Here is a 27906-nt window from a genome sequence, read left to right on the forward strand (position 1 = left end):
CTGAAGCTCAGACTTCTAGCCTCTCGAACTGTGAGAAAATAAGTGTTTCTCGTCCAGGCTACAACGCCAGGCGTGTGGCTCCAAAACCCGGACTTTTCTCTGTGAGCGGCTGTGTTTGGGCAGCAGGGGAGACTGTCTGTCAACCCAGGGATGGGACAGGTGGTATTTCTCCCGAAACCCTTCGGGCAATTTAACAATAGCTTTAAAAACCTGACATTTGTGAGGTGCTCCAGTGATAATTGCTTAGGGAGCACTTTACTTGGGTTATCTTAATTAGCCTTCACACCCTCTCTTTTATCATTGAGAAAATGAGGGCACAGAGAGGTTAAGTAATTTACCCTCAGTCACACAGCTAATAGGTGGTTTAGTCAATTTTGCTCTCATGGTGCCTCTGAAGTATCACACGCGGAGATTGACAGGCTCGGCTGAGGTTTCCTGGCAGTGATCTGACAAGGTCACTGGTCTCAGGTCTGCCGCTAGTGACCTGGGTGACCTTGGGCACATCACCTCTGGATGTTTTCTCTCAGTAACCTCAGGGATTGGATGAGAAAGTATCTAACACCCCTGATCGTCTCACTCTGAGGTTCTCAGTGCCAGGCCCAGTGCCAGAGGTAGGGATTATATGCTCAGCATGGCCTGGCACAGGAAAGGAAAAATCCCTCTGATGTCATCCTTGGCATCTGCCCACACCTAAGGTGGCAGCCCTGGGTCGGCCCGACTTGGCCATTTGGACCTCTGGCGTGGCAGTTTGCTCCTTCCCTACAAAATTAATTTTTTCTTTAAAAAAAAATTTTTTGGGGCGCCTGGGTGGCGCAGTCGGTTAAGCGTCCGACTTCAGCCAGGTCACGATCTCGTGGTCCGTGAGTTCGAGCCCCGCGTCGGGCTCTGGGCTGATGGCTCAGAGCCTGGAGCCTGTTTCCGATTCTGTGTCTCCCTCTCTCTCTGCCCCTCCCCCGTTCATGCTCTGTCTGTCTCTGTCCCAAAAATAAATAAACGTTGAAAAAAAAAATTAAAAAAAAATTTTTTTTTAATGTTTATATTGAGAGACAGAGCACGAGCAGGGGAGGAGCAGAGAGAGAGGGAGACACAGAATCCGAAGCAGGCTCCAGGCTCTGAGCCGTCAGCACAGAGCCCGACGTGGGGTTCGAACCCACAGACTGCGAGATCATGACCTGAGCTGAAGTCGGACACTCAACTGACTGAGCCACCCAGGCGCCCCCAGAATTAATTTTTGCAATAAGGTGGAAATTATCTCCTCCCCGTGCCAGGGCCCATTCTCGATCTTTTAAGGAGGTGGGCTTTGAGTTAGATCCCTTGAACCGTTTGGGGTACGTGTTGCTGGGGAGTGATTTAATGTGTTTCCTTCCTCTGGGTGAAACAAACGTGGCCTACTGCGGCCTTATTCATGCCGGAGAGAAACCAGCCACGGCGGCAGAAGCTGGGGAGCCCAGGTTGAGCCAAAGACTGCTGCATCCTTAGCCTGCTCTTGGTTCCACATCCCGTTTGACCCAGGTAGATGGCAGGTGAGGATAAAGGCGAGGACAGCGGGATGGCATCGTTCCGGGGTTCTGCAGGCTGAAGATGGGGCATAAGACCAGGAAGGAGGTTGGCTGGGCTGCCTGTGGGCACTCAGGGACCTGGTTTTAACCTCTGATAGCCCAGCTCCTGGTTTGTCCTCACAGGGCTTTAGTGATTTTAGTGACCTCATTGGAGGCAAGTTTACTTAACGTATCTGTAATGGATTTCAGAACCAGAAAAGTACTAAGTGTCAAGTGTCCAGTTCCCCCACGGCCTGCTTAGGACCTCCATAGTTCCAGAATCCCAAGCTCTGACTCTAGGATTCAGGGCCGAGAAGAGGCCCTCAGGTCCCAGTGGGTGAATGGACACAGAGCGGGCCTGATTGCTGTGGACGCGACTGTCCATTATCACGTGGTCTGTGCTGTTGTCGGCTGCATCAAGGGTTATTATTCTCTTTATTTGTTATTCATTTATTTTTTTGAGAAAGAGAGAGAGAGAAAGGGAGAGAGAGAGAATCCCAAGCAGGCTCCACCCGGTTGGCTCAGAGCCTGATGCGAGGCTCTGACCCATGAACCGCAAGATGTTGACCTGAGCTGAAACCAAGAGTCAGATGCTCAATAGACTGAGCCACCCAGTTATTATCCTTGGTGTTCTTGGGAACTGGCTGGGGAATTGGCAGGGCTAATGTGCTTTTTCCAATGGAGACATTGAGGCAAGAGAGACCAAAGTGACTTGGCCAAGGTCACATAGCACACTGTCCAGTGAGAAAACAAATTAAGGGCTGGTTCTCCGTTCAGTAACCACCGCCTCCCCCCGCCCCCCGCCGACTTCAATACCTTAAAGTAAGGCATTCAAACTACTGATGGAGTATAGGCTGATTTTCAGTTGAATATCTATGACTTACAAAAAAAAATTAAAACTTGTACAAAATTTTAAACATTTAAATGTGCACCAAAGGAAAAAAAAAGCTAGTACATGGAACTTGTGATTTTATTATTGCTTAACAGGACACTAAGTTTAATAAAAAGTCAGGACAGGGTCAATAATAATATTACAACCAACAGATGAGTACGACAGACAACTCCAAGGTGGTGAATTGTGGGAAAGACTGCATAAGCAAGTTTGGGTTGGGTTTATGTCACCTGGCATTAGGACAGTTTTGAATAATACATGTCCCATTTCAGCCCAAGGCTACCTCTTCTCATGTAACAAATGTGGGTTCCTAAATATTTATTCATATGAAACATTTAGATATATGATTGTGATTTGTATTCACAAAAGATGGTCATTAACTAAAGACAATCTTAGTAAATATTTTTTTAAAGCAAAGAGCCCTTTTATATAGTCTCCAGTTTCTTTCAAAAGCAAATTTAGACTTAAAAAAATTTTTTTTAATGTTTATTTATTTTTGAGACAGAGTGAGACAGAGCACGAGTGGGGGAGGGGCAGAGAGAGAGGCAGACACAGAATCTGAAACAGGCTCCAGGCTCTGAGCTGTCAGCACAGAGCCTGACGCAGGGCTCGAACTCACGGACCGTGAGATCATGACCTGAGCCGAAGTCGGACGCTTAACCGACTGAGCCACCCAGGTGCTTCAACAAATTTAGACTTTTAAACCATGACTTCTGTTATCCAGCATTTGGATAACCAGAGACTGCTCTTTTTTTAAAGTTTATTTATTTTGAGAGAGAGAGCATGGACGTGTGTGCTAGTGGGAGAGGGGCAGAAAGAGAGAGAGAGAGAGAGAGAGAGAGAGAGAGAGAGAGAGAGAGAGAATCCCAAGCAGGTTTCTTGACAGCACAGAGCCCGATGCAGGGCTTGATCCCACAAACTACAAGATCATGACCTGAGCCAAAACCAAGAGTCTGATGCTGAACCAACAGAGCCACCCAGGTGCCCAGATAACCAGAAACTTCTTAATTGGCACCTGAATAACTTTAGCACAATGGCAGTTAATACATTTAATTGTTGGAAAGATCTTAGCACCTAATGTGCTATAATAAAGAGTGTTCTATTTGACATCCATTTCCCAACCAATAATAAATACTCTTGTCTAGAGGTAACTAAAGGGTACATTTTAGATCTAACTCGTTCCAATAAACCTGTCATAGTTTTGTTTTATTTCATCTATCTATCTATCTATCTATCTATCTATCTATCTATCTATCTATCTTGAAGTGGAGATAACCACTTGTAACACGGGACTCAACATTTTTAGGCCAGAATAGTCTCTTCTGCCTTGTGAGCAACGGTGACCATATTTTCTGAACCAAAAATCAGGATATGCATTTGAATATTTGAAATCAGGATTTCTCTCGATTGTCATCTTAGATCTGAATTGGGACTCTAGGGTCTCATTCTCAAATTTGTTGATGTGCTTATACAAATCAAAAAGATTTTTGTGATAAAATATATTGGCCCTACCTCCTGAGATGTATTTTCTCTTTTTAGTTCCCTCCCAAATATCTTAGCTCCTATGTTCCCAATACGATGTGTGTATGGGGTTTCCCCACCACCAAACGATTCTCTGACGCCAGCTGGGTATTCTGCAGTTCAGCTCAATACTGACACTGTCTACGTGGAGATAAGGTCAGATCCCACAGGAGAAGGGCTCAGTCCTGCAAGATATACACACCCGCTTCCCTGCCCCAGAGATCCCACAGGTTAAGGGTTTAGTCATTTAAGACACCTTCCCCCAACGCATACACCAAATTCAGACGCCTCTGACTGGCTACAGATCGGAGGTTCCAGTGACCCCACTCCTTAGGTTTGATTAATATGTTACAGCGGCTCACAGCACTAAAAGGATGTAACTCAGGAACAGCCAAACGGAAGAGACGCGTGGGACAAGGCATGTAGAAAGAGCAAAGAGCTCCCATGCCCCCTAGGAGCACGCTACTCTCCCCAAATCTTCATGTGCCCACCAACTGGGCCCCATCCTGTAGGTTTTTAGGGACGCTTCATCACATAGGCACCGTTGGTCAAATCATTGGCTATTGGCCACTGATCAGCCTCCAGCCCTTGTTCCCTTCCCGGAGGTCAGGGGGTAGGACTGAAAGGTCCCACTTTCTAATCACGTGGTTATTTCCCTGGCAACCTGCCCCATCCTTAGGTGCTTTCCAAGAGTTCCCTCATTAACATAAGCCCTCTTTGGGCAGAAAGGGGCTTATGAATAACAAGACGCCTTTTTCTCTCGTAAATTCCAAGAGATGTAGGAACTCTGGGCTAGGAACGGTAGGTGACCGAATCTGTATTTCTTATCATAAATCACAATATCATACTCCTTTATTAATATAACGGTGTTAAATCAGGGGCCCTTCCCATCCCATCCCCCAAATTCCTAACAAACAACAGAATAGTTGCCTGTGTTACCTGTGGAAGCAAGTAGCTTTGTGACCTGAGCAAATGGTGGATGTTTACTGCCTGTTCTAGTTTCTACTGCCGTGTAACAAAGCACCCTAAAATTGAGTGACGTAAACGGTAACAGCCCTCCCTTCTGCTCAAGAGTCTGCAATTTGGGCAGTGCCCGACAGGTGCAGCTGGCCTCTGCCTCCACCCGGTGTCAGCTGGGACGGCTCAACCTGGACCCTGGCGCAGAGCCACTTCCAAGATGGCTCCTTCCTGTGGCTGGCGAGTTAGGCCGGCTGTTCTCCATCCGTGGGGCTGCTCGGGCTTCCTCAGAGCGCGGTGGCTGGGTTCCAAAGTGAATGTCCCAAAGAAACAGGAAGGAGCAGCTGCCAGTTTCTTACAGGCCGGACCGGACGCTGGCTCAGTTGTGAAGTTGTCGCCATCGGTCAAGCAGTCACCGAGTCTGCGTTCGGGGGTAAGGGACAAAGATCCCACTTCTTGAAGCGAGCAGTGTCAGACGTTCTGGGGGCCAGGTTGAACCACCAGCACTGGTCTCACAGAAAGGGAGCATCTTTCCTTCTCACAGACCTTCTCCCTTCACGCATCTTCACTGAAGATTTCACAGTCTTTTGTGGTGGGATGAAGAAGGAAATGTTTATAAAACCCTGTTTGTTTCGTTGGAACTCAGTGATAGTGAGTGAGTGTTTTGTGTAAAGTCCCTTTTATAGTGTAGCTCTTCAACAAGTGGCTTCCCCTTGTCACGGGTATGGGGGGGCTTCTTCACTTAATAACCACTCCCAGAATTCACTGAGATGAGGGCGCGCAGGCCCTTGGCTCTCCTGGCTGGGGGCCTTCCCCCGCATGGCATCCATGCTTACCGGCCTTCTCAGAGCCTGCCATGACTAGGGGCGCTATGGAGATGAATCAGGAGACACCCCACCCCTGTGCCCACCCTCAGGAGCCCAGCATGTGTGTGTCATAGCTGGAAAGCAGCGACCTCCGTGTCACCTTTTCTCACAGTGCCCTCTTCAGCTGGTGGAACACAACAGGCCATGCCCTGCAGGCGACATTGGCTACTTCTCTCTACCTTTCTGGGCTCTTGAGTTTAGAATGGGCCCTGGCCTGGGAAGGCAGACGTGAGGTCCGGCTCCCCGTTCTGTCTTCCTCATCCGTAAAGCAGGGAACTTGTTCTAGTCCTGGGGTTAGCAAGGCTGTGGCCCACAGACCCAAGCTGGCCCAACGCCTGCTTTTCCAAGTGACGTTTTACGGGAACACGGTCACACCTGTTGCTTTAAGTGTCTGTGACTGCTTCTGGCTAGTGGCAGCGGAGACCCTGTGGCCTAAAATAGTTACTCTCTGGCACGTTACGGGAAGTTTGTGGACCCCTGGTCCAGAATAATGGTTTTCAAACTTCGTTCTAGGCACAAAGTTCTTTCTTCAAATAGCTTTGAAGTTTTTTTTTTTTTAGGCAATTCGTTTAATAGTTATCACATGCCAAGCACTGTACCAAGTGCTTTAACGTTATTGACTAGTTTAATCCTGATAAAAATCCAAGAAATGAGTATTATGTAAAAGAAAATTTTTTTTAATGTTTATTTATTTTTGAGAGAGACAGAGGGACAGAGCACGAGCATTGGGGGGGGGGGGGTGGGCAGAGAGAGAGGGAGACACAGAAATCCGAAGCAGGTTCCAGGCTCTGAGCTGTGAGCACAGAGCCCGACACGGGGCTCGAACCCACAAGCCCAGAGATCATGACCTGAGCCAGAGTCGGACGCTTAACCGACTGAGCCACCCAGGCGCCCCTGAGATGAGTATTATTATCAGCCCCCATTGTTCAGAAGAGAAAATTGAGACAGAGTTCCCAGAGAGGTTAAGTAACTTGCCTAAGGTCACACAGCTAGGAAGTGGCAACAGCAAGACTCAAAGTCAGCAGTCTGGCTCCAGAGTCGATGTGCTTACCCACTGTTCCATGTTGCTGCTCACTGGCGGCCTCCTGTGGAAACTGGGTAGAGCAGGGGCAGCTGGTAGAACTGATGTGGGGGTGATCAGCATCTTCCCCTTATTCCTTGGCTCCTCTCTCTTAAGCCTACAGGGCCCTCGGACCGTATCTGATGACCTCAGGAGGCCGACAGGTTAGCAGGATTAGTAGGGTCCCATGCTCGTAGAGGGGACTTTAGCTTCTTTCGTTTTCAGTAGGATGAATTGGCCCGGGTTGTTGGGAACTCAGGCCGGCCAGGACTTGGAGAGAACGTTATTCCCTGGGAACGAGGACTCCAGGCAAACACCGTTTCTAGACGATCGTAATTATGCCCAATAAAAATGAGTGCTCCGAGACCCAGGTCCCCATCTCAGAACAGTAACTGGAAGAAGGCATCTTTCAATTAATTGCAATGCCCCCAAACAAGTATTAAAACCAGTAAATCTATTTGGAGCCAGTTCCCAGGGCCAGAGTGATTTACCTCTGAATGGAGCCATAAAATTCAGCAAGGGTGCGCTTCCCACGCAGAATGTCACCTTCCCAGCTCCCTCCCGCCAGCAGCTGGTAACTCCTCCTGCTGGGGGTGTTAGGCAGCGTTTCTTGGGGAGAGGGGAGCCTGGGGCTGGGGGTGGGGTGGGGCAGGGGGGCCCTTGGGGGCCTTCCATGTATGCAGAGTAGCTGTCTGGGTTGAGCCCTCCTTTCGCACAAGTGGGGAGTCTTCAGGGATGAACTGTGACTCCTTAGAGCAGGGGAGGTGAGGGTGACTCACTTTTACTGCCAGTGGAAAGCTGACCTTGATCTTGGTGGTGGTTTGAAGGTGACTGGAGTCTTGAGGGAGTTTATTCTTTAGTGTTTTCCTGGTCTCAACAATGGCATCTATTCAGTTTGGTGACGTAAGAGGATTCCTGATTCTTAGTGGACCACCCCCCCCCAACCCACATCCCTGGCCCTGACCACTACCCCCACCAACCCACGTCCCTGGCCCGTAGCTCCTCTGCCCTGTACAGAAGGGTCTGTCCTATTCTGAGGTTCCTGCTGCCACTGCCTTCTCTCCTAGATCTGTGTCCCTGCCTGCCTCACCCGAGGGTGTATGGGGTGGGCTGTTTCCAGGTGCTCCCCTCCTGCCCCGGAGTCCCTAACACTACCTTCTCCCTGAACCAGAAGCACACTGCTCCCCTTGACCCCCCCAAAATGATGAAAGAAGCTTCCTAACAACCAGGAACCCCAGTCCCTTCTCTGCTGGAGATTCTTGATTTGGGGGAAAGGCGTTTAAAAAAATCTTCAAATTTTTTGGGGGGGGGCGCCTTTCAGGCCACTCTTTGCTCGCCCTCGGTTTATCCAAACTGGGATTTTTCCTTGTTCTCATGAGCCACCTCTTGAGAAATGCTCCCTCCCTGTGCTCCTGCTGTCTCAGGCATGACCAGTTTGGTCCTTGGGAGTCCCACAGGCCCAGAAGGTCCCAGAGCGAAAGGGGATTTGGCGGGAGGCGAATGCTTTGCCCGCTGCATGGAAGGCAAGCCGGGACCTCGCAGGCCTGCGGGGTGATACCGCCCGTGTGGGGATGACCACAGGTCAGTGCCACAGTCCTGGGGCAGCTGCATGTGCTACAGATGGCCCCCTCCGAGGCCTTGATGAGGGTCCCCAAAGCCTGGCTCTCCTCTAGCGTACTTCCTCAGCTTAGGTTTTTCATTTGTTTCGAGTCCTGTTTATGGCCGATGTCCCCACTGTTTTCCATAGATCCCAAGCTCGAGCTCCGCAGCTCTGCTGTGTCACCACGGAGTGTCTCTTTTTAGTGTGTCCTTCCCGGCTGTCGAGGGCTTTTCCGTCCCTTCCCCTACAGGAAACAGCTGAGAAATCACCAGGATTGTCACACCCTTAAATAATAACACCAGCTGCCACTCATCTGTGTCGTATTTTATGAATTTGCCAAGTGCTCTCCTGCCTCCTGTGTGGAGTGGGCAGGTATTATTATTGTCACTCTACATAGATGCTCGAAGAGATTAAGTCTCACGTAGGACTTTGCAGCTGACAGCAGAAACAGAGGCCACATCCTCTCACTTTCAATCTTGGGCTCCTTCTACCTCATCACGGAGCCAGCCACAGACACCAGGGACAGGTGGGTCTTGAGCTTTACTTCTGTAAAATGGGGTCATCGTACTGCCTATTTCGTGTGCTGAGGACAGTGCCTGCTGACAGCGCTTATCAGCTCCTAGGAGGGGTAGTAGGATCCCCACTGTGTGCTTTGGGGGACAGGCAGATCGCGTGGCTCGGGCACAGCACCCAGAAATGCAGATACAACCCTTGCCCGGAGAACCGTCGTGCAAGGTGGGAACATTGGGCCGGCGTGTGTGGCTGTCCTGCACCTGTGTCTCTTGGTCCAGCCTCCTGAGGTCACTCCCTTTCCTCTGCCAGGGCAGGTCAGCCAGCAGCCCAAGGGCTGTCACGAGGCAGCTTATAGAGCTGAACTAACAATTCTTTGTGGGAACACGGTGCCCTTGAGCCAGGGATCTTGGTGAGCTCTGTGCGCCTTTTAACCTCAGCAGACCGAGGCTGTGGCCACCGGGCATTCTGGCCCCCAGCCTTGCCCGGTGCGCTACCCTCTCTGTGTCACTAAGCGCGCGCGCACACACACACCCACACACACACACACAGGTTCAACCCACCAACAGGCAAGTGTGTGGTGTGTAAAGGAAGGGGAGTTCACTCATTAATTGAGCCAGTATGCACTGCACTATCCCAAGCCCCATTCTAGCTGTGGGGGGGGTGAAGCTGTGAGCAGGACTGACCCCCTCCTGGAGCTCTCTGACCACAGATGAGGGCATGCTATGGAGGGGAATAATGCAAGGCCAAGGGCCAGGCGTCTGGGAGAGGAGTGGTGACCGGAGGGTGGTAAGGGCAGATCCCAGAGGAAGTGGGGAGTATCTGGGAGGGCCCGGGAGCATTGTCTGCCTGAGGAGCTCAAGGCCACTGGGGATGGAGGGCAATGAGCCAGGGGGAGAAGGTGGCCAACTGGCAGTGAGGTCCTAGGGGCCAGATCGTGGGTGGACTTGGAGGAACTTGGACTCAATAGTAATGTAGGAAGCCTCTGGAGGCTTTGGAGGATGTGATCTGAAACCGGGGGGCTCGGATTATTACCTGGGGTGGGAGCTCTCCCTTTCAACCTGGCCCAAGGCTGTGATTTGAGAACCTCCTGCATTTCCTGCATTTCTGGCTTATCCCAGAGCCTCCTGCCTGGAACCCTTGAGGAAGCCTGTCCCCATTCTGGACACTGCAGTGGTCTCGCAGGGGCTGATGTAACCCTCCCCACAATGCTGAGCCCCAGCCACCGTGGCTGCGTGCTTTTGCAGAATTTCCTCTCCCGACTGTGAGCTCCGGGAACGCCAGTCCATCTTTGTATCCCACTCACTGAGCGGCACACAGTAGGCCTCCCCAAAGTTGGGAGGAGGAGAGGAGGTAAAACCCCAAACTAGGTCTTGTGACTGGGCACCCCCTCAGGGGAGGCACTTAGAAGAGAAAGAGTTATTTTTCCGGGCCTGGAAGGGTTTGTGTGTGGGGATTGCCCTCTCGAGGGTCAGGAGGGGAGAGGCTGGTTCAGCCGTGACGCAGCAGGGACATTAGGGATGGCCTTCCCAAACTGCGGGCCGTCACCCCATTCCACTGCTCCATTTTGACGGTGATGGTTGGGATGTCAGCTGCCGCCTCGGGGCCAGCCTCTTCCTCTCGCACGCCCCTTTGAGAGGTGTTTCCCTTTGTGTCATCCAGAAGGAAATGACAGCTTTGGGAAAGCTGCAGAAATCCCCTCGAGGATCGCCGTGGCTGGTTGCAAAGACAGGGACTTTCGGGAAGGGATAAAGAACACTGGATCCCAAAGGACAGGGCTTCCTGGCACTCCTCTTTGGCGAGCAATACCTCACCGCCAGGAACCCACGTAGGTCAGGGCCTGGCTGAGAGACTGCGGATTTGGATTTGGATTCAATCATGAAATTTTTTTAAAAGTCTAGGAAACAGATAGAATTAATAGTCTCATTTATTCAACAGACGTACTCAATAAGTAATATTGAGCAGCATCTATGTACCAGAGTTTTGTTTTGTTTTGTTTTTTCCTAGGAGCAAGAAATACAGCCAGTGAACAAAAGAGACAAAAATTCTTGCCTTCATTGTCTAGTCTTATAACAGGGGGTCATCTTTAAAGAAAGACCCATGGAATCTTCCAATAGTAACACCTGGAGTTCATGTAGGCATTGGTTTGAGAATCATTAGCTTTGGGGGCGCCTGAGTGGCTTAGTCGGTTAAGTGTCCAACTTCAGTTCAGGTCATGATCTCGCGGTTCGTGGGTTCGAGCCCCGCATCCCCGTTTCGGGCTCCGTGCTGACAACTCAGAGCCTGGAGCCTGCTTCAGATTCTGTGACTCCCTCTCTGTGCCTCTCCCCTGCTCGCACTCTGTCTCTCATTCTCTTTCTCTCAAAAATAAATAAACATTAAAAAAAAAAAAAAAGAATCGTTAGCTTTGTGATACAGAGGCAGGGATGGTTGGGGCAGTCAGGGTGTCCAGGGAAACAGGAACAGTGCCATTTGGAGGCCAGTCGGACAGGGTGGACATCCAGTACTCCTGGGATAGGGCGGTGTTGGGGGTAAGAGTGTTTACAAAGTCGAACTCGTAAATAGCTATTTCTGAACATGTTGATGTTGCGGAGGTAACTTCTCCACCACTGGTGTTCTGTCGGATTGGGATATTGAGTCTTTTCTTTTTGCCCTGGTACATCGGGCTGGTGGGAAGATGTGTTCCCTGCTCTAGGGACTAATGCGGTTAAGCAATTTGCAGACGAAGCACAGGCAGGTCTGTTCGGAGTCACCTCATGTGGCCGGGCGTGAGAGCTCTGGAAAGAACTCAACGAGAGCAGTCAGGGAAGGCTTCCTGGAAGAGGTAGCGCCTATTCAGAAAGAAATGGGCAAGATGTTCTCGGAGGTGGTGACGTGAGCGTGGCTTGTGTTCTTTGGGCAGTCTGACTGGTCTGTGGCAGCGGAGTTGGTGATGGTGGGACTGGAGGTTTGAGGGAAGGGGATAGTGCAGACCAGCGGGGGCTTGGCTGGTCCACAGAAGGTTTTGCAGCAGCGAGTGACCAGATAATGGGGATGGTTTGAGTACTTAGGGTGTCAGTGAATGATGGGAGGGAGCAGAGGAATGTGAGTCCCGGGAGCCAGGGTCCTATCGAACAAGTCGCGGGGACACAGATAAATCCGTCACTCCTTCTGTGCCTCAGTTTACCTCATCTGTAAAATGAAAATAAGATTTTTTTACCCCTGGCTACTTCACAGATTCATTGTGAGTCTCAGCTTTAAGAATATATGTAACAATGCTTAAACCAAAAAAAAAAAAAAGTGAAGTGTTAATTCAAGACAGAAATCCAGGCTATGGTGTCAGGATCCCCTTCTCACTTCGGCTTTCTGTACCTGGGAGAGACCGTGAGAAGCGACAGAGAAATCTCCCTTGCTGCGGGTAAGTGACATCGGACACGCAGCAGCGGGCCAAGGTGAGGGCGAAGCGAACTCGCCAGCACGCTGCCGACCTTTGCCATGTGATCCTCACTCAACCCCCTAAGGGAGGGAGACATAGAGGACCCTGAGCCCGGGCTGCGGTCGCCAGCTGGGGTCACCCAGCTCAGCAGCGGCAGAGTGGGACGGATGAGACAGGGCGCGGACTGGCTCTCCTATGTCAGTCTGCAAGGGCTCTGCGGCCACAGAGAGCCACAGGCCAGGGGGCTTACACAGCCTATTCACGTGCTCATGATTTCTGGAGCCTGGAAGTCCAAGATGACGGGGTCAGCAGGGGCGATTTCTCCTGAGGCCTCTCTCCTTGGCTTATGGATGGGCACTTCTTGCTGTGTCCTCACAGGGCCTTCCCTCTGTGTGTGTCTATGTTCTGATCTCCCCTTCTTAGAAGGAGACCAGTCCCAATGGTTTAGGGCCCACCCTAGTGACCTCATTTGTACCTTAACTCCCTCTTGAGAGGCACCCTCTCCAAATGCAATCCTGTTCTAAGGTGGCGGGAGTTAGGGCTTCGACATATGAATGGGCGGGAGGGGGGCACAATTTGGCCTACAACGCTTGCGTTCGGAATTTCTAGAGTGTGCCCTTTTGAGCGGAAAGGCAACTCCTGGGGGCCCAGGGAGGGAGGGCCCGGCTCCTGGTGACTGCCATATACTCAGTGTGGGAGGGGGGCACCCTTGAGAGATGACAAGGAGAACAGACACCGATGAGTGAGGGGTTTAGGTGCCCGGCAAACTTGAATTAGATTCACACAAGTAAACTGCATAAACAAAAAACTCCCTGAATTTCAAAAAGGTTCAATGAACTTGCTTTATAAAAGATTTCATAACAGGTTTCCTTTACATACTGAACCTCACTAGTGTACCTCAAATGTGATTTCAGGGGCGCCTGGGTGGCTCTGTCGGTTAAGCATCTGACTCTTGATCTCAGCTCAGGTCTTGATCTCAGGGTCATGAATTCAAGCCCCACATTGGGTTCCACGCTGGACGCGAAGCCTACTTAAAAAAAAAAAAAAAGTGATTTGATTTAACGCCATGTGATTAAGGTACTACGTTTTCAGAGCCTCGCCATTAAAAGCAGGAGGGACGGCCTATAATTAAGATTTTGCTGAACCTTCTTCTCCAAAGACCAGTTGAGCTCACAAGAGCTGACTACGAAAGCGGCCGAGGCACTCATGGGCCTCTGGGCCTGTCTGCTCTAGCTGAGTGTGTGCAGGGATCTGACTGGGCTTGGTGGGGGGGCACCCCCGACCACCTGGCCCCTGCCTGGGGCTGCGTCCTGCCTCCTGCTGTCCTAGGAGCCCGCCCCAGATCCGTGCCAGCAGCAACTCAACCTAGTCCTTCTAGACCTGTCGCTTGGGGGCAGGGATACTGACCCCCTATCACTTTAGAAGGCAGGGAGACAAACCAGGGAATCTGGAGTGTTGTCCAAACCTCATGTTAGCAATTTCAACCTGTAAACATTGGACTCCCCTCACCAGAAGCTGTAAACGCGGCCAAGGTGACTGACTAACTCCCAGTCCTTCCTGTAAGCGGAGCACATTGCCCCGCACGGGGTGGAGAGGGGAGGAAGCAGAGATCAGAGCGAGGCCCCTTACCCCAGGGGGGGCCACTGTGGGGCTCAGAGGGGAGAGTGTGTGTGCCCAGGAAAGAAGGTGGGTGACCGATCCATTTGCAGGGAAGCACATCATGATTCTCAGAGCGTAAAAGCCAGCAATTTCTGGAAAAGGAGAACACTTTTGCAATCTGAGGCAGAGGAGACTGGGGTTTAACAAAGCCGTTTGCGGGCTGGGTGTTAGATTCTGAGTCTGTCAAGGACAGACTTCATCAATATTAAGAACCTACCACCTACCGGGCATTGTGCTACGTCCTGAGCAGGCAGTCCTCCGGCCAGAGAGCCTTCACATGGGGTTGTAGAAGGTCCGGTACTTCGTCTCTGTCCTGAAGGGGTAGATGGACCGGGGGAGGAGACGGACACTGGCACACTGAGAAAGTAGGAGCCTGGGGCCTGCGGGTTTCTGGAGGGGTCCTGGTCCAGCTTGGGGAAGTCAGGGAAGGCTGTTTATGGAATGACTGAGTATCTTTTTTTATTAAGGTTTTTTTTTTTTTTAATGTTTGTTTATTTTCGAGAGAGGGGGAGAGAGAGAGAGAGAGAGAGCGAGAGAGAGAGAGAGAGAGAGAGAGAGAGAGAGAGAGAGAGAGAGAACGTGAGTGGGGGAAGGGCAGAAAAAGACAGGGACACAGAATCCAAAGCAGGCTCCAGCCTCTGAGCTGTCAGCTCAGAGCCCGACGCAGGGCTCAAACCCATGGACCGTGAGATCATGACCTGAGTCAAAGTCAACCCACTGAGCCGCCCAGGCACCCCAAGGACTGAGTATCTTGAGAGTTCAATCAAAGGGTGCAGGGGGAGGGGTCAGTCTGGCCAAGAGGTAGGGAGAGGAGTGCTTAAGGCAGACGGCACATGATGTGCAAAGGGCTGGTGGTGAGAACGTGCATGTGGCTGGGTGTGAGTCAGGTATTTCTTGGGACACAGACTTCGGGGGTGGGGGGGGGTGGCGGGAGGTGAGGAACAGGGCTGGAGAGATGAGCACGGGCCAGAGTGAAGGCCACACGGGTGGAGGTGAGTCAGCGGGACCTGTCCCAGGATCTTTGCAGATCCCCTGGGCCGGGGACCCCAGTTCTGGGCGGTCTGGAAGATTCATTCTTTGATTCTGCTGTGACGTTTAGATGGCCTCCTTGTCCTTTTCACCAGGATGCCTGGTTATTTTCTGAGCGGTGGCTGCCTCTACCCCTTCAGGCCAACGCAGAGCCTGGCAGCCTTCGTTGTTTAGGGTATATAAGCCAACTCAGGGGAACCGACCCATGTATATGGGTTCATGCCAGAGACCAGAAATAACCAGGGCTGTTTAAGATGGAGATTGCTCGTCTCTTGCATAAAAAGTAGGCTGGAGGGAGGCTGACCTGAGCTGGTATGCTGATTCCGTGGGATCTTGTCCGCTTCCACTCTCCTTTGCAGGCGGCCACTTTACTCAAGGTCACCTCATGGTCCAACGGGGTGGCTGGAGGACCAGCCACGTGGGCAGGAAGGAGGAGGAACTGGGATCAGTTTTCATTGGTCCACCCGTACCTGCAAGAGAGTCTGGGAAATGTGGTTTTGCAGCACATTACCCAAGGTTCTGTCTGGAAGGAAGACCGGGTGAATGGATACGGAGTAGGCCACCAGCAGCCTCTGCCGTGGCCTCTTGTAAGAGTGAGTCGAGGGGGACCAGCAGCACCCTGAGAGCCTGGTTCCATATACCACCTCTTTCTCCGAAGCACTCAGCACCGCACGGCCCATAAGAGATGCTGTTGAAGGAGAGATGAATTGAGGCAGTGACACAGGGGGATCCTCAATTCTGCACAGCCACCAGCAAGCCCAGGTGACCAAGCATGTTGTGTTTGGATGCATCTCAGAATATAAGCAGGACTGCATGGGCCAGGGGTCTAGTCCCACTTCTTATCTTTCTTGTCTTCTTTGAGCCTCAGTTTCTCCCTCCTCAAAAAGGGAATAATCCTACCCATGCAGATTTGGGACAGGGGTGAAATGAGACTCTAGACTGTACAGAACTATATTCTTGTGAGTTCGTGGTGGAGATAGGTAGCTTGGGTAGCTTCTCAGACTCTCTTCTTCCCCTAGATAAAGTCTGGAAGATTAGATTACTATTCTGAGCTCAATTGTTTATACTGGCTTCTCTCATAGTCTCTGCTACAGGCCACAGGAATCATAATATCCCCTTGTGTTTCCAGGCATCTTTCTGCCGAGGAACTCAAAGCCTTAATTATCTCTGAACCATCTAATATTCCAAGGTACAGAAGGAGCAAGAATTATTATTTCCATCTGGAAAATGGGCACGTAACTCATCCAAGTTCAGAGCTGCAACTAAAAACTGGTCTTTTGACTCCCAAGCCCAGAATTATTTCTCCCAAAAGAGTCTCTACAGACCTTTTGTTTTAAAGCAACAGATGCAACTCTACAAAATAATTCTTAGAGGCCCAGTGCACAAAACAGGGAACAGAAGGCCACTGGCTGTCCTGTCCACAAGATACCTCCTTGGAAATTGCCCCCTACTGCCTCTGGAGGGGGAAGTAGGAGCCCCAGCTGTCCTCTTAGTTGGAGAGACAAGGAACTTGGTCAGCATGTGACAGTGATAGATGTTACCACACCCTGGCTTGGCCCCAGCCTGGGGTGGAGACCCTCATAGTCCAGCCCCGTCTCCCAACCCAGCTGAGACTCCCAGTCTGTATCCCAAACGGGTTCTCAAGTGCTTTCATGCTTGAAAAATTATAAATTGTGTTATAACCGCGTAACTCCAGCACAAGTAATTACAATTTGTTGTCCCTTTTCCTTTTATTTTGGAATGCTTTCTATTTTCTGCCACACTTTCCAACTTTTTAATGAATCTGCCCCTGTGTCCCCATCTGCCTTCTCTGTGGTCTACATTGTCTAATAGCAGTGTAATTTTTGATATTTCTCTTGAAGAGGTAATACATTTACAGAGTCCACGAATAAAGTCAAAACAGAAAGATACGCTCTAGAAGCAATCCGAATGTTTGTCGACCTATGAATGGGTAAATAAGACGTGGTATATCCATACAAGAGAATATTATTTGCCATAAAAGGTATGAAGTCCTGATACATGATACCGTGTGGATGAACTTGAGAAACATCATGCTAAGCGAAAGAAGCCAGACAAGTTACGTGTTGTATGATTCCATTTGTATGAACTATCTAGAATAGGTAAATCCCTAGAGACAGAATGAAGGTAGGCGGTTAGCAAGGGCAAGAGATGGGGGGGAAGAGGAAATCAGTGCCTCAGCGGGTAAGGGGTTTTGATGTGATAAAAATGCTTTGGAATAAGTAGAGGTGGTTACACAACATTGTGAAGGTACGATGTGAATTTTACCTCAATAATTAAAAAAAGATATGCTCTGAAGTACGGAAGTATCGTTCGCGCTCTGTCCCCCTCCACCACACCCCCCTTCCTTCTTGTCCTACTCTCTCCTAGAAATAACAATTTTTTAAAAAACTCACTACTGAAGATTTCAAACAGTTGTAAAAGTAGACAGACTATTCTAATGAGCCCCTGGAGACCCATCACCCAGCTTTCCCAGTTATCCTCTCGTGGCCAGGCTTGATTCTTTTCTGCTGTTTGCTTGTCTACGCGTGGACTTTTTGACATGAATCCCAGACGCCATATTATTTCGCTTATAAATAAAGCAGAAAAATAAAATATAAGAACGCTTCTTAAAAAACATAATCACAGTAGGTGGCGCCTTTAACAATTTGTTTCTTCTTTCCTATTTCTTCCTGTACTGCAAGGAATAAATTCTTATTTTGCCCTCTCTTACCTCAAAGAGGACATACTGAAAATGTGATCCTGTATTTTGGTCTTTCATCTATCAGAATATTCTGTAGATCTCGCCTACACCAGCACATAGTGGCCCTCTTTGCGTTTTTCCCAAGTGTGTGATATTCTCTCATTTGGCTGCATTATAGTGTATTTGCCCATCCGCTATTTCTGGATGTGTGAGTGGTCTCCTGATAGTCTGAGCGGGACGCTGCAGACTGAGGGGTCAAAGGCAAATCATACTTGGCTCCTGGCCTCAAGGAGCCTGGCCTAGGCAGATTCTCCAGAGAAGCAGAACCAGTAAAGAAAGGGTCCTTCTGGGGCCCTCTGTTCTTTTTGTGACATCTCTTTGTGGTATTTCTAGATGGTATCTTTGTGTGGTATCTCTGTGCGGTTAGTTTGACTTCCTTCTAACATGGTGGTCTGAGCGCAGCTGGCCTCTTTCAAGATGGCTGGCTCCTCTCGGAACACAAAAAAGCTGCCAGACCTCCTTCAGGCTCAAGTCTGGAACAGATAGAATGTCACGTTTGCTGCATTTCTGAACATCCGGTCGCACACTGGGAAGCGTGGATGATGTTCCATCCGCCTAGGGAATGTAGTGGGATGTCTGGATGCTCAGTATCATCAGACAGAGTGCTGGACTGTCTGAGGCCCAGCTCTGGGGGGTAACTTCCCATGAGACCTAGCCCAAGGCTCACTCCCCTCTCTGCATCTAAGATGGGGATGATAGAAATACCAGCCAGTCTCCTGCCTGCCTCACAGGGCTGCTGACAGGTCCAAATGAGATGAGACAGTAATAGCCAGGAAAGGTGTTGGGTTCGGCCGGGTTTTGGGGATCCTCCCTCCCTGGAGCTGCCACCTTGCGATACAGCAAGTCCTGCGTCCACTGCCAGGATTCCTGGGGGCAAGGATCTGGGAGCACAGGCACCCGTCGGGGTCGGTGGGTCGGGCTCGAGCCAATGGGGCGTGAGGGGCTGACTTTCGCATTGGGTGGGGGGCTTTATAGCTTTTAACTCTCGTATGCTCGTAGCAGTTTTGAAAGGTAAATGTCACTCTTGGAGCGCCTGGGTGGCTCAGTCGGTCACAAGTCGAAGCATCTGACTTCGGCTCAGGTCATGATCTTGCGGTTCGGGAGTTCGAGCCCCGCATCGGGCTCTGTGCTGACAGCTCAGAGCCTGGAACCTGCTTCCGATTCTGTGTCCCCCCCTCTCTCTCTGCCCCTCACCCCGCTCATGCTCTGTCTCTGTCTCTGTCTCTCTCTCAAAAATAAAGAAACATTAAACAAATTAAAAAAAAAAAAAGGTAAGTGTCACTCTTGCTTCTTTGACAGATGTCCCCATGGTGACACAGCTGAGTGGCAGAGCCAGAACTCCAGCTCGGGCCTGTCAGGCTCCCAACCTCGTGCCCTTTACCCACAGAGCTGGCACTGGCTGGGGAGAGAGACTCTTGGCAAAATACCAGAATTTTCCTTACTGTGAACACTGTCGACTTTAATTAGATTAATTTTCACTTTTTTTTTTTTTTTTTTTTTGCCTTAAGGGGGTTTAAAGACGATGCCGTGGGATTTTAGCAATGCACGGTGAGGAGAGCTGAGGCCTGGTGTGAGACCCTCCGAACTCGAGAATGAGTCAGAGGTGCATTTATGTATCTATGTGCCCCCCTGAGCAGCCCCCCTTGCCCCACGAGGTGGGAGGGATGGTCAGTGGAGACCCCGCCTCTCGGTCTAGCGCTGTTCTCCCGGGATGCTCTCCACTGCCCAGCCCAGGCACATCACAACTGCTGCCTGCTTGGCGTGCGTTTTTATGAAAGCTGCTTTGTGCATGCATCCGCCCCGGGTTCTGGCCCCGGCTCCAAGCCCTGGTTATCTGGAATAACTAAACTGCAGCAACTACTCCTGCGGTCCTCTCCTTCTAAGGGAGACTGCCCAAGTAAGGGCGCTTGTCTGGACCAAGGCCTTCGTAAATGAGAGCGCTTTCCCAATTTCATCCCGAGAAGCCAACAGCAAACATTTGTGGAGGACCCAGGGCCTGCCAGGCGGGCCCCGAGCTGGAGAAACGTGCCTTGTAGAACAATTGGCCTCAGAGAGAGCTTGCCGGAGAACAATTGGGGCTTGTGGATGGTCTCTTGCTGACCTTGGGCAGCGGTGCCTGCATTATGCAAGACACCCAGGTGTGCCCGCTGGCCCTGGCTCGGGAGCAGGTGCGCCTGCCTTTGGGGAGCTGTGGCTGTGCGGTCACTTGCACCCTAGCTGCCCGGGGCAGCACTGACCTTCGGAAGGGCAGACATGTGGCCGTTGGGGTTTTGCCAGGTCAGCCGCCAGCCCAGGAGAGAGGCACTTAGCAGAGCATAGTGCTGTCTCTGCTCCTCCAGCCTGGCCATTTTTTTTTAATGTTTATTTATTTATTTTGAGACAGAGCGACTTCCTTTATTTAATTAATTAATTAATTAATTATTATTTTTTTTGAGCAAGAGCAAACAGGAGAGGGGCAGGCAGAGAGAAGGGGGGAGAGAGAACCCCAAGCAGGCTCCGTGTGGCTGGTGCAGAGCTGGACGCAGGGCTCCGTCCCACGAACCGTGAGATCATGAGCTGAAATCAAGAGTCAGACGCTTAACCGGCTGAGCCACCCAGGGACGCTGAGGCCTGGCTGTTTTTATTGGAAAAGCAAAAACACATAAATGTTTTGCAATCATTGTGGGAGGCCAGGCTCATTGGTAACTTACAGCCTTTCTCTGAGATGAGGCTTTGTTCATCTGAGGACCTTTGCCCGATTGCCCCACCTCTCGCTGGTATCCTCATCCGGGGCCTCGCTCACTGCTGTTTGCGCTTTCCCGGTCCCTTTTCTCCGTAGGTCTCTACTTCAGCCAACACACACGCCGGAATAAGTAGGCGAAAAGCCGCCTCTGAACGGAGACTCCTCGTTTCCAGATTCACTGTGCCAGCTGAGGCCTCGCTGTTGAATCGCCAACACCAAGTTTGTAAAGTAAAACCAAATAAAACATGGTCCCATGGAGACCCAAGTACAGGATTTGTGTATGACACAAACAAAACAGAGGAAAATGACATAGATAGGATTCGGTCTGCTCAACTGTACCTCTTACTTATTTATTTTATATATATATATATACTTTTAAAAAATATTTATTTATTTGAATCTTAAAAAAATTTCTTTAAATGTTTATTTATTTTTGAGAGAGAGAGAGAGAGAGAGAGAGAAAGAGACAGAGCACAAACAGGGGCAGAGAGAGAAAGAGACACAGAATCCAAAGCAGGCTCCAAGGTTTCGAGCTGTCAGCACAGAGCCCGACGTGGGGCTTGAACTCACCAGTCATAAGATCATGACTGAGCCAAAGTCAGACGCTTAACAAACTGAGCCACTTGGGCGCCCCAAATGTTTATTTTGGAGAGAGAGAGGGAGAGCACGCAGGGGAGGGGCAGAGAGAGAGGGAGACAGAGGATCCAAAGCAGGCTCTGTGCTGTAGCACAGAACCTGAGGTGGGGCTCAAACTCACGAACCACGAGATCATGACCTGGGCTGAAGTTAGACGCTCAGCAGACTGAGCCACCCAGGTGCCCCTCAACTGTACCTTTTACTAATTTAGACTATAATCCTTTCTCTGCTTCATAAGCTTGGTGCTTGGTGATTTCAGGGCTTGTCTTTTGTCTGGTTTTGTTTTTTGGCTTTCTTCATCGAGGGAATAGTATTCTAAAAGGTTGAAATTGCTAATTATTCTTAAAACTCTGAGAGCCGCTTATGTGGGATGTGTGATATTAGAGCCCTTCATGTTGTCAGCCACGATAGCAAATGTGCATCCAGAGCCTCTAAGAGAGTGTTATGAGAGGAATTACTAAAGAGAAATCATTGTACCTGCTTAGGAAAAACCACTGACGAGTGAATCTGATCAGAGCGTCATCTGGAAGGCGTCAGGTGGGAGGTCTGACTCAGGCATAGCGTCAGGCATGAGTCACAGCCTCTCTTCCCCTTTAATGACCTGGGCAGAGAGGGGTCTGCCCAGGGTCCCTGTGTCATGGTCCGATACCGAGCATAGCAAAGTGGCCTGGGGACTCGGACTGACTCTCGGAGTGAACTTGAGGTTTGAGACATGAGGAGAAAACCACAAGCAACTGTGGCTCCAGAAGAATCCTGCCTCATCCATCCTAGACAGGGTGTTCGGGTAAAACGGAATCTGACACGTGTCCCTGCCTCAGGACCAGAGGGTGGTGACGGAGTTTGGGTTTTTGCGGCAGGTGGCGTCAAAAGCCAAATCCAGAAGGAAATGGTCTTGTTTTGGGGATCTATTACTCTTTTTGCCCTCAGAGATGTTAATCCATACAGAATGTGAGGGCTTGGTTCCTGAGATGTGCCCTTCTGCCTGGTTTCTCTCACACTTCCTTTTGGTCTTTCTTCATTTGTCTTCAGTCAGGTCACCCAAACATATGCCATGGCCCTGCGTGGCCCTCATCTCTGGTTCTTTCTCTGCTATTTCTTTAAAATAAAAGCTTTATTGAGATACAATTCATATACCATAAAAATTCACCCTTTTAAGGTAGGTGGCTTTTTCTGATTTCACTCATACGTGGAACTTAAGAAACAAAAGAATAAAGGAAAAAGACAAAGTAAGAAACAGACTCTCAACCGTATAGAACAAACTGATGGTTGGGGAGGTGGGGTGGGGGGGACGGGTGAAATAGGGGATGGGGATTAAAGAGCGTACTTGTCATGATGAGCACTGAGTAATGCATAGAATTGTTGAATCACAACATTGTACGCCTGAAACTAACATGACACTGTATGTTAAGTATGCTGAAATTAAAAACATAATAAGAAAATAAAAATAAAAAAGTAGGTGGCTTTAATATGTTCACCATGTTGTGCAACAATGTCTTCTATCCAGAACATTTTCTAGATGCATCATTTTTTGTTTTCTGGAAGAGTGCCATCCAGCGCATTTCCATGACCTCCTTCCTTATTCTCCCCAACTCCCTGAGCCCTAGGCAACAACTCATCTACCCTCTTTCTCTGTGGATTTGTCTATCCTGCACCTCTCACGTAAATGGAGTTCTAGAAAATGCGGTCTTTTGTGTCTGGCTTCTTTCACCTAATATAGTGCCTTCAAGGTTCATGTTGTAGCATGGATCAGTGCTTTATTCCTTTTTATGGCCAAATGGTATTCCAATATGTGGTTATACCGCATTTTAATGTATCCATTAGCCATTGAGAGATCATTTGAGGGTTGTTACCATATTTCAGTTATTATGATGAATACTATATAATACCACCCTGAGCATTCATGTACACGTTTTTGTGTGGACCTGTTTTTAATTTTCTTGGATAGGTACCTTGGAGTAGAATTATTGGGTTTATGTGGTAATGACCTTTTGAGGAATTGTCAGACTGTTTTCCAAAGTGGCAGGACCACTTTACAGTCCCGCGAGCCATGGACGAGGGGTCTAGTTTCTTCACATCCTCACCCACACTTGGGTATTGTGTGTCTTTTTGAGCCTTGCCATCCCAGTGGCTGTGAAGTACTGTCTCACTGTGGTTTCGGTCTGCATTTCCTTAATGACTAAAGATGTTGAGCATCTTTTCAAGTGCTTTGTAGTATTAAACGCTCAGGTTTACCTGTTCATCCAAGGGCTGTAGGCCACTTGTGTATCTTCTTTGGAGAGATGTCTCTTCAAAGTTTTGCCTGTTTCCTAACTTGGTCCTTTGTCCTTTTATTGTTGATTCGTAGCAGTCCTTTATATACTCTAGATACTATGCCCTTATCAGATCTGTGGTTTGCAGTATTTTCCCCCAAGGGTTGTCATGTCACTTTCTTCATGGTGTTCTTTGAGGCCCAATGTTTTTAATTTTGATGGAGTCCAATGGGTCCTTATTTATTTGTTATTTCATTGCTTGTGGTTTTGTGTCATAGCTGAGAAACGATGGCTTCATCCAAGGTCACGAGGATTTATTCCTATGCTTTCTAAGAGTTTTGTAATGCTCTTACATTTAGGGCTGTGATCTTTTGGGGTGAATTTTGGTGTCGGATGTGAAGTGTAAGTCGAGCTTATTCCTTTACCTATGGATATTCAGTTGTCTCAGTGCTGCTGGTTGAGAAAACTATTCTTTCCCCATGAAATGTTTGTGGTTTTTTTTTTTATCATGACTTTTTCCTACTCAGAAATAACTATTGGCCCTTTCTCGCCCAGCTTTCTCTTGCAGTCTCGCTCTCTCTCTCTCTCACTCATGTGCATACGTACACACACAAGCACACGCACACACACACACACACCCCTGTCATCCTTTCCTGAAGTAATGGGCATTTCTGCTGCTTGAGGGAGGCCTCTATGCAGCCCAGGGCCTTGTCCCTAATTCCCAGGATTCTTTCCCAGATGGAGCTCTGCTTTCTCAGCTCTCTTCATGTGCTCATTTGTCTGCCTAGTGGGAGTATTTGACTCTTTCAGGGGGAGGGCATGGAGGAGGAGCTGCGTGTGACCGCAGAGACCCACACTAATTATTATCTTTTCATACCTGTATTTCCGGCTCTGAAGCCAGATGTAAGCTTTCTTGAGGCCCCTCATTCTTCTGATTGGACAATTAAATGGAAGCTTCTCTAAAGCCTCTGGCTGACAAATGGCTCATGAAAGTATTAGTCCGTCCATCCATCCACCCACCCACCCATGCATCCATCCACCCATCCATCTGTCCATCCAACTGCCCATCTGTCTATCTGTCCATCCATCCATCCATCCACCCATCCATCTGTCCATCCAACTGTCCATCTGTCTATCTGTCCATCCATCCATCCATCCACCCATCCATCTGTCCATCCAACTGTCCATCTGTCTATCTGTCCATCCATCCACCCAGCCACCCATCTATCCACCAATCCATCTGTCCATTCATCCATCTATTCATCTGTCCCTCTGTCCATCCATCCATCCATCCACCAACCACCCATCCATCCATCTGTCCATCCATCCATCTCTCTGTCCATTCATCCATCTGTCTGTTCACCTATCCACCTGTCCATTTGTCCATCCATTCATTCACCTATCCGTCTGTTTGTCCATCCATCCATCCATCCATCGATCTATCCATCTGTCTATCCGTCCACCTATCCATCTGTCTATCCATCCACCCATCCATCTGTCCATTGTCTCTGTATCTATCTAGTAAAAAAAGGGATGGTTGCTTGCCCCCTGTCTGCCAGCTAGGTCAGAGTTGTGCTACACGTTTGTATTTATTATAAGCTCAGATTTATCTGATCATCCCAAGGGGTAGCCAGTTTACCAGAGAGCCAGTCTGAAGTTACCCTGCTTTTTCTCCCTGGCAGAATGCTTGGTGAGGGTCATCGGCATAGGGGTTCTTTTGGTGTGTGAGGGGGTTTGCTCAGGAGGCCAAACACACATCTCTGACCTGGCAAGCAAGAGTTAGAGCAGAGGGACAGGGTGGTCTCAGGGCTGCCTCCTCCACTCCCGGTATATTCCTGTCTGAATTGTGATTTCTGCTCATTAGAATTTAGTGTCACAGGATGGAGGCGGAGGCTGCTGAAAAGTTCTCACTCTCGCGTGACCTATGCTGACCAGCCTTCAGCAGTAACACCCTGGGGACCTCCAGATCCACCTCCCCTTATATCAGTTATGTTGTCTATGTCCTAAGATTGGGCCCAAACCGAACAACTTGGGACCCCCTGACTCCTTGGTGAAGCATGTCACTGCTAGCTGGAAAATTGGGGTTTTCCCCTTGTCCCACCTTCTGGGAATACTCTCTGCTGGGGGCTTTTTTTCCCTGGCCACAGTTTGCTGGGACCAGCCCTCTTCCTGGAAGCACAGGTCGTGTCCGTCCTGTGTGCCAGACTGCTTCTCCTGTCGTGGAGCATTCTTTCTTAGGGTTCCCATTCTTCCGTCCCAGAGGCCGGCCTCTATTTCTGCTTTTTCCTGATTCCCCAAGAATCAGGGTGTGGCCTGAACCTCAGTGGAGAACAGGCCCCCTGGGAGCCCTTGGCAGTGTGTAGAGTCACCGGTGGGGGGGGGGGGGGGGGGATTAGAAGGCAGCTAACCCCCTCGCCAGGAGCGTCAGGGCCTCGATTATCCCAGACCCCCGTCTGTTGCTCCAGAAACGAGACGCTTCTGCAGGCCTGCCTTACAGCCAACTTCTTCCCCTTTACCCGTGACTTGCCCTGACTTTGCCATGCCATTCATTACACGTCCCTCTTCAACATCCTGCCAGCCCCAGCTCTGCGACATCCGTTTCTGTCCACTTTCCACTGCGCAGTGAGGGAAGGCTCTGTTTCCACAAATACCACAGCTGACCACTGATTTTTTTTGTTGTTGTTTATTTATTTTTGACAGAAAGAGAGAGACAGAGCATGAGCGGGGGAGGGGCAGAGAGAGAGGGAGACACAGAATCCGAAGCAGGCTCCAGGCTCCGAGCTGTCAGCCCAGAGCCCGACGCGGGGCTCGAACTCATAGACCGCGAGATCATGACCTGAGCCGAAGTCAGACATTCAACCGACTGACCCACCCAGGTGCCCCCTGACCACTGATTTTTGACATTCGTGGGGGAATATCCTGACATCTACCAAATCCCAGTATGAATTACCTAACACACCAGTCAGTCCTGTGTCCAGAATTACACTTTAGTCTTTGTATTTTCAGGAATAATTCTTGCTACTACCTTAGGTTTGGGGGCTTTAGTCTGCCCTGCCCACCCCCCCCCCACCCCCGCCCCCATCTCCCTGTTCCAAGACTTTTCCTTCTTGTTCTTTTCTTTTCCACTGCCTGTGTCTGGGTTGCATGTAAATGTTCCCCTCTCCTCAATGGGTTCCTGCAGCTTTTCTGGCATTTTCCTGACTATCAGCACTTCCTCTGAGGAGCTTAGACAAGGGGAAAGAAGAGCGACTCGTTGGGGAGGGAAGGGGACACTTTCTCTCTTGGCAAAAATGGAGCGCAGCTAGCGGCTGGTTCGCTCTCTGGGGTCAGGAAGCCCGTAACCCCCTTTACCTCATTTCTTTCTTTCTGGGGCTTGTGTGGTACTTGAAGCCTAGAGTGTGTGTCCTTCCTGCAAGTGTTCACTGAGCTCTGAATACATTCCTGGCACCCAGGAGGGTGTTGTCCCGTGGCAGGAGGGAAGGCGGTGGGCAGGAAGATGTTAAGCATCCCCCCCCCCCCCCCGCCAATGCCACCCAGGAAAAGCCATCGTTAAGTGGCAGAGAGCTCAATTTAGAAGTAAGTGCTGGGGATGTTGTGGGACAAAGCAGGGAGGACCTTGTGTCTGAGGTGGGCGCAGTGGCCCTCCAGGTTGGTGGGGGGGCTGGAGTTGGGTGGAGAGGGTATCTCCCCCCCCCCACCCAGGAGGACAGCCTATGTACCGAGGAAAGAGGCACCAGAAAGATGTATATGTCCCAGAAAGCAGGTGGGGCTGGGGCCTATAGGGTGGGGTCCCCTGAGTGTCAGGTGTACCCTCTACCCAAACTGTACATAGACGAGCTGACAGCTTCATGGGGATGTTTGGGGACAAACCGTGGGGCCCAAGGGTAGAGGCTTGGTGAGGCAGCCAGGGACAGGGACGCCCATCAGGAACCGGCCTCTCGGCCCAGGCGACTGGGACAGGGAGGTGATGGCAGTGGGGACGAAGTGAAGGCATAGGTCAGAACAAAAAGGAGGGGGATTGAGAACCCTTTCTGTGCAAGACCCTCAGGCCTAAGGCCTGCCTTTCGGGGACGGAGGAGGCATGGAGCGATGGTGTCGACTCCGTGTGGGCCTCTGTGGGCCTCCAGCAGATAAGGCCTCCCCGCCTCTCCCTGCCTCCCTCCCATTGTGCCCTCTGGCCTCAGGGTTCCCTCTGTGCCTTGAATGGGCTTCTGTGGCACTCAGGGTCACGTAGGGCTGCCTGCCGGGGCCAGTGTGCTTCTCCACACAGGGACGATCTGTGTACCTTCATGGCTTCCCAGCTCGCAGGGTAGTCCCAGCTATCACAGGGACTGTGATAGTGGAGGCAGAGGACCGGTACTGGTGGCGGTAATAATATGATCATTTGAGCCATCACTAAGCATTAGGCATTTTACAGATTCTAGTTCACGCAGTCCTTACAACAACCCCATGGGATTGCCCCACTTTACAGATGGGAAACCGAGGCAGAGA

General features: G+C 50.2%; 1 protein-coding gene and 1 long non-coding RNA gene across 14 annotated transcripts in view; one reads left to right on the forward strand and one right to left on the reverse strand.

Moving 5' to 3' along the window:
* Positions 1 to 27906, forward strand: part of CTIF (cap binding complex dependent translation initiation factor) — a 297353-nt gene that overhangs the window by 12481 nt on the left and 256966 nt on the right. The window lies entirely within an intron of this gene.
* On the reverse strand, positions 13188 to 15668 carry LOC109493450. Of its 3 annotated transcripts, none has more exons than XR_002147699.3 (3): positions 15352 to 15668; positions 14243 to 14471; positions 13188 to 13386 (listed from the first exon to the last, which is right to left on the reverse strand). It is a non-coding gene; the product is annotated as an uncharacterized LOC109493450 (long non-coding RNA). The 3 variants fall into 3 exon arrangements; XR_006588359.1 differs by having other exon boundaries at positions 13188 to 13389; XR_002147700.3 differs by lacking the exon at positions 13188 to 13386 and adding an exon at positions 13988 to 14110.

Source organism: Felis catus, chromosome D3 (assembly GCF_018350175.1).
Source record: "Felis catus isolate Fca126 chromosome D3, F.catus_Fca126_mat1.0, whole genome shotgun sequence".
Classification (NCBI taxonomy): Eukaryota; Metazoa; Chordata; class Mammalia; order Carnivora; family Felidae; genus Felis; species Felis catus.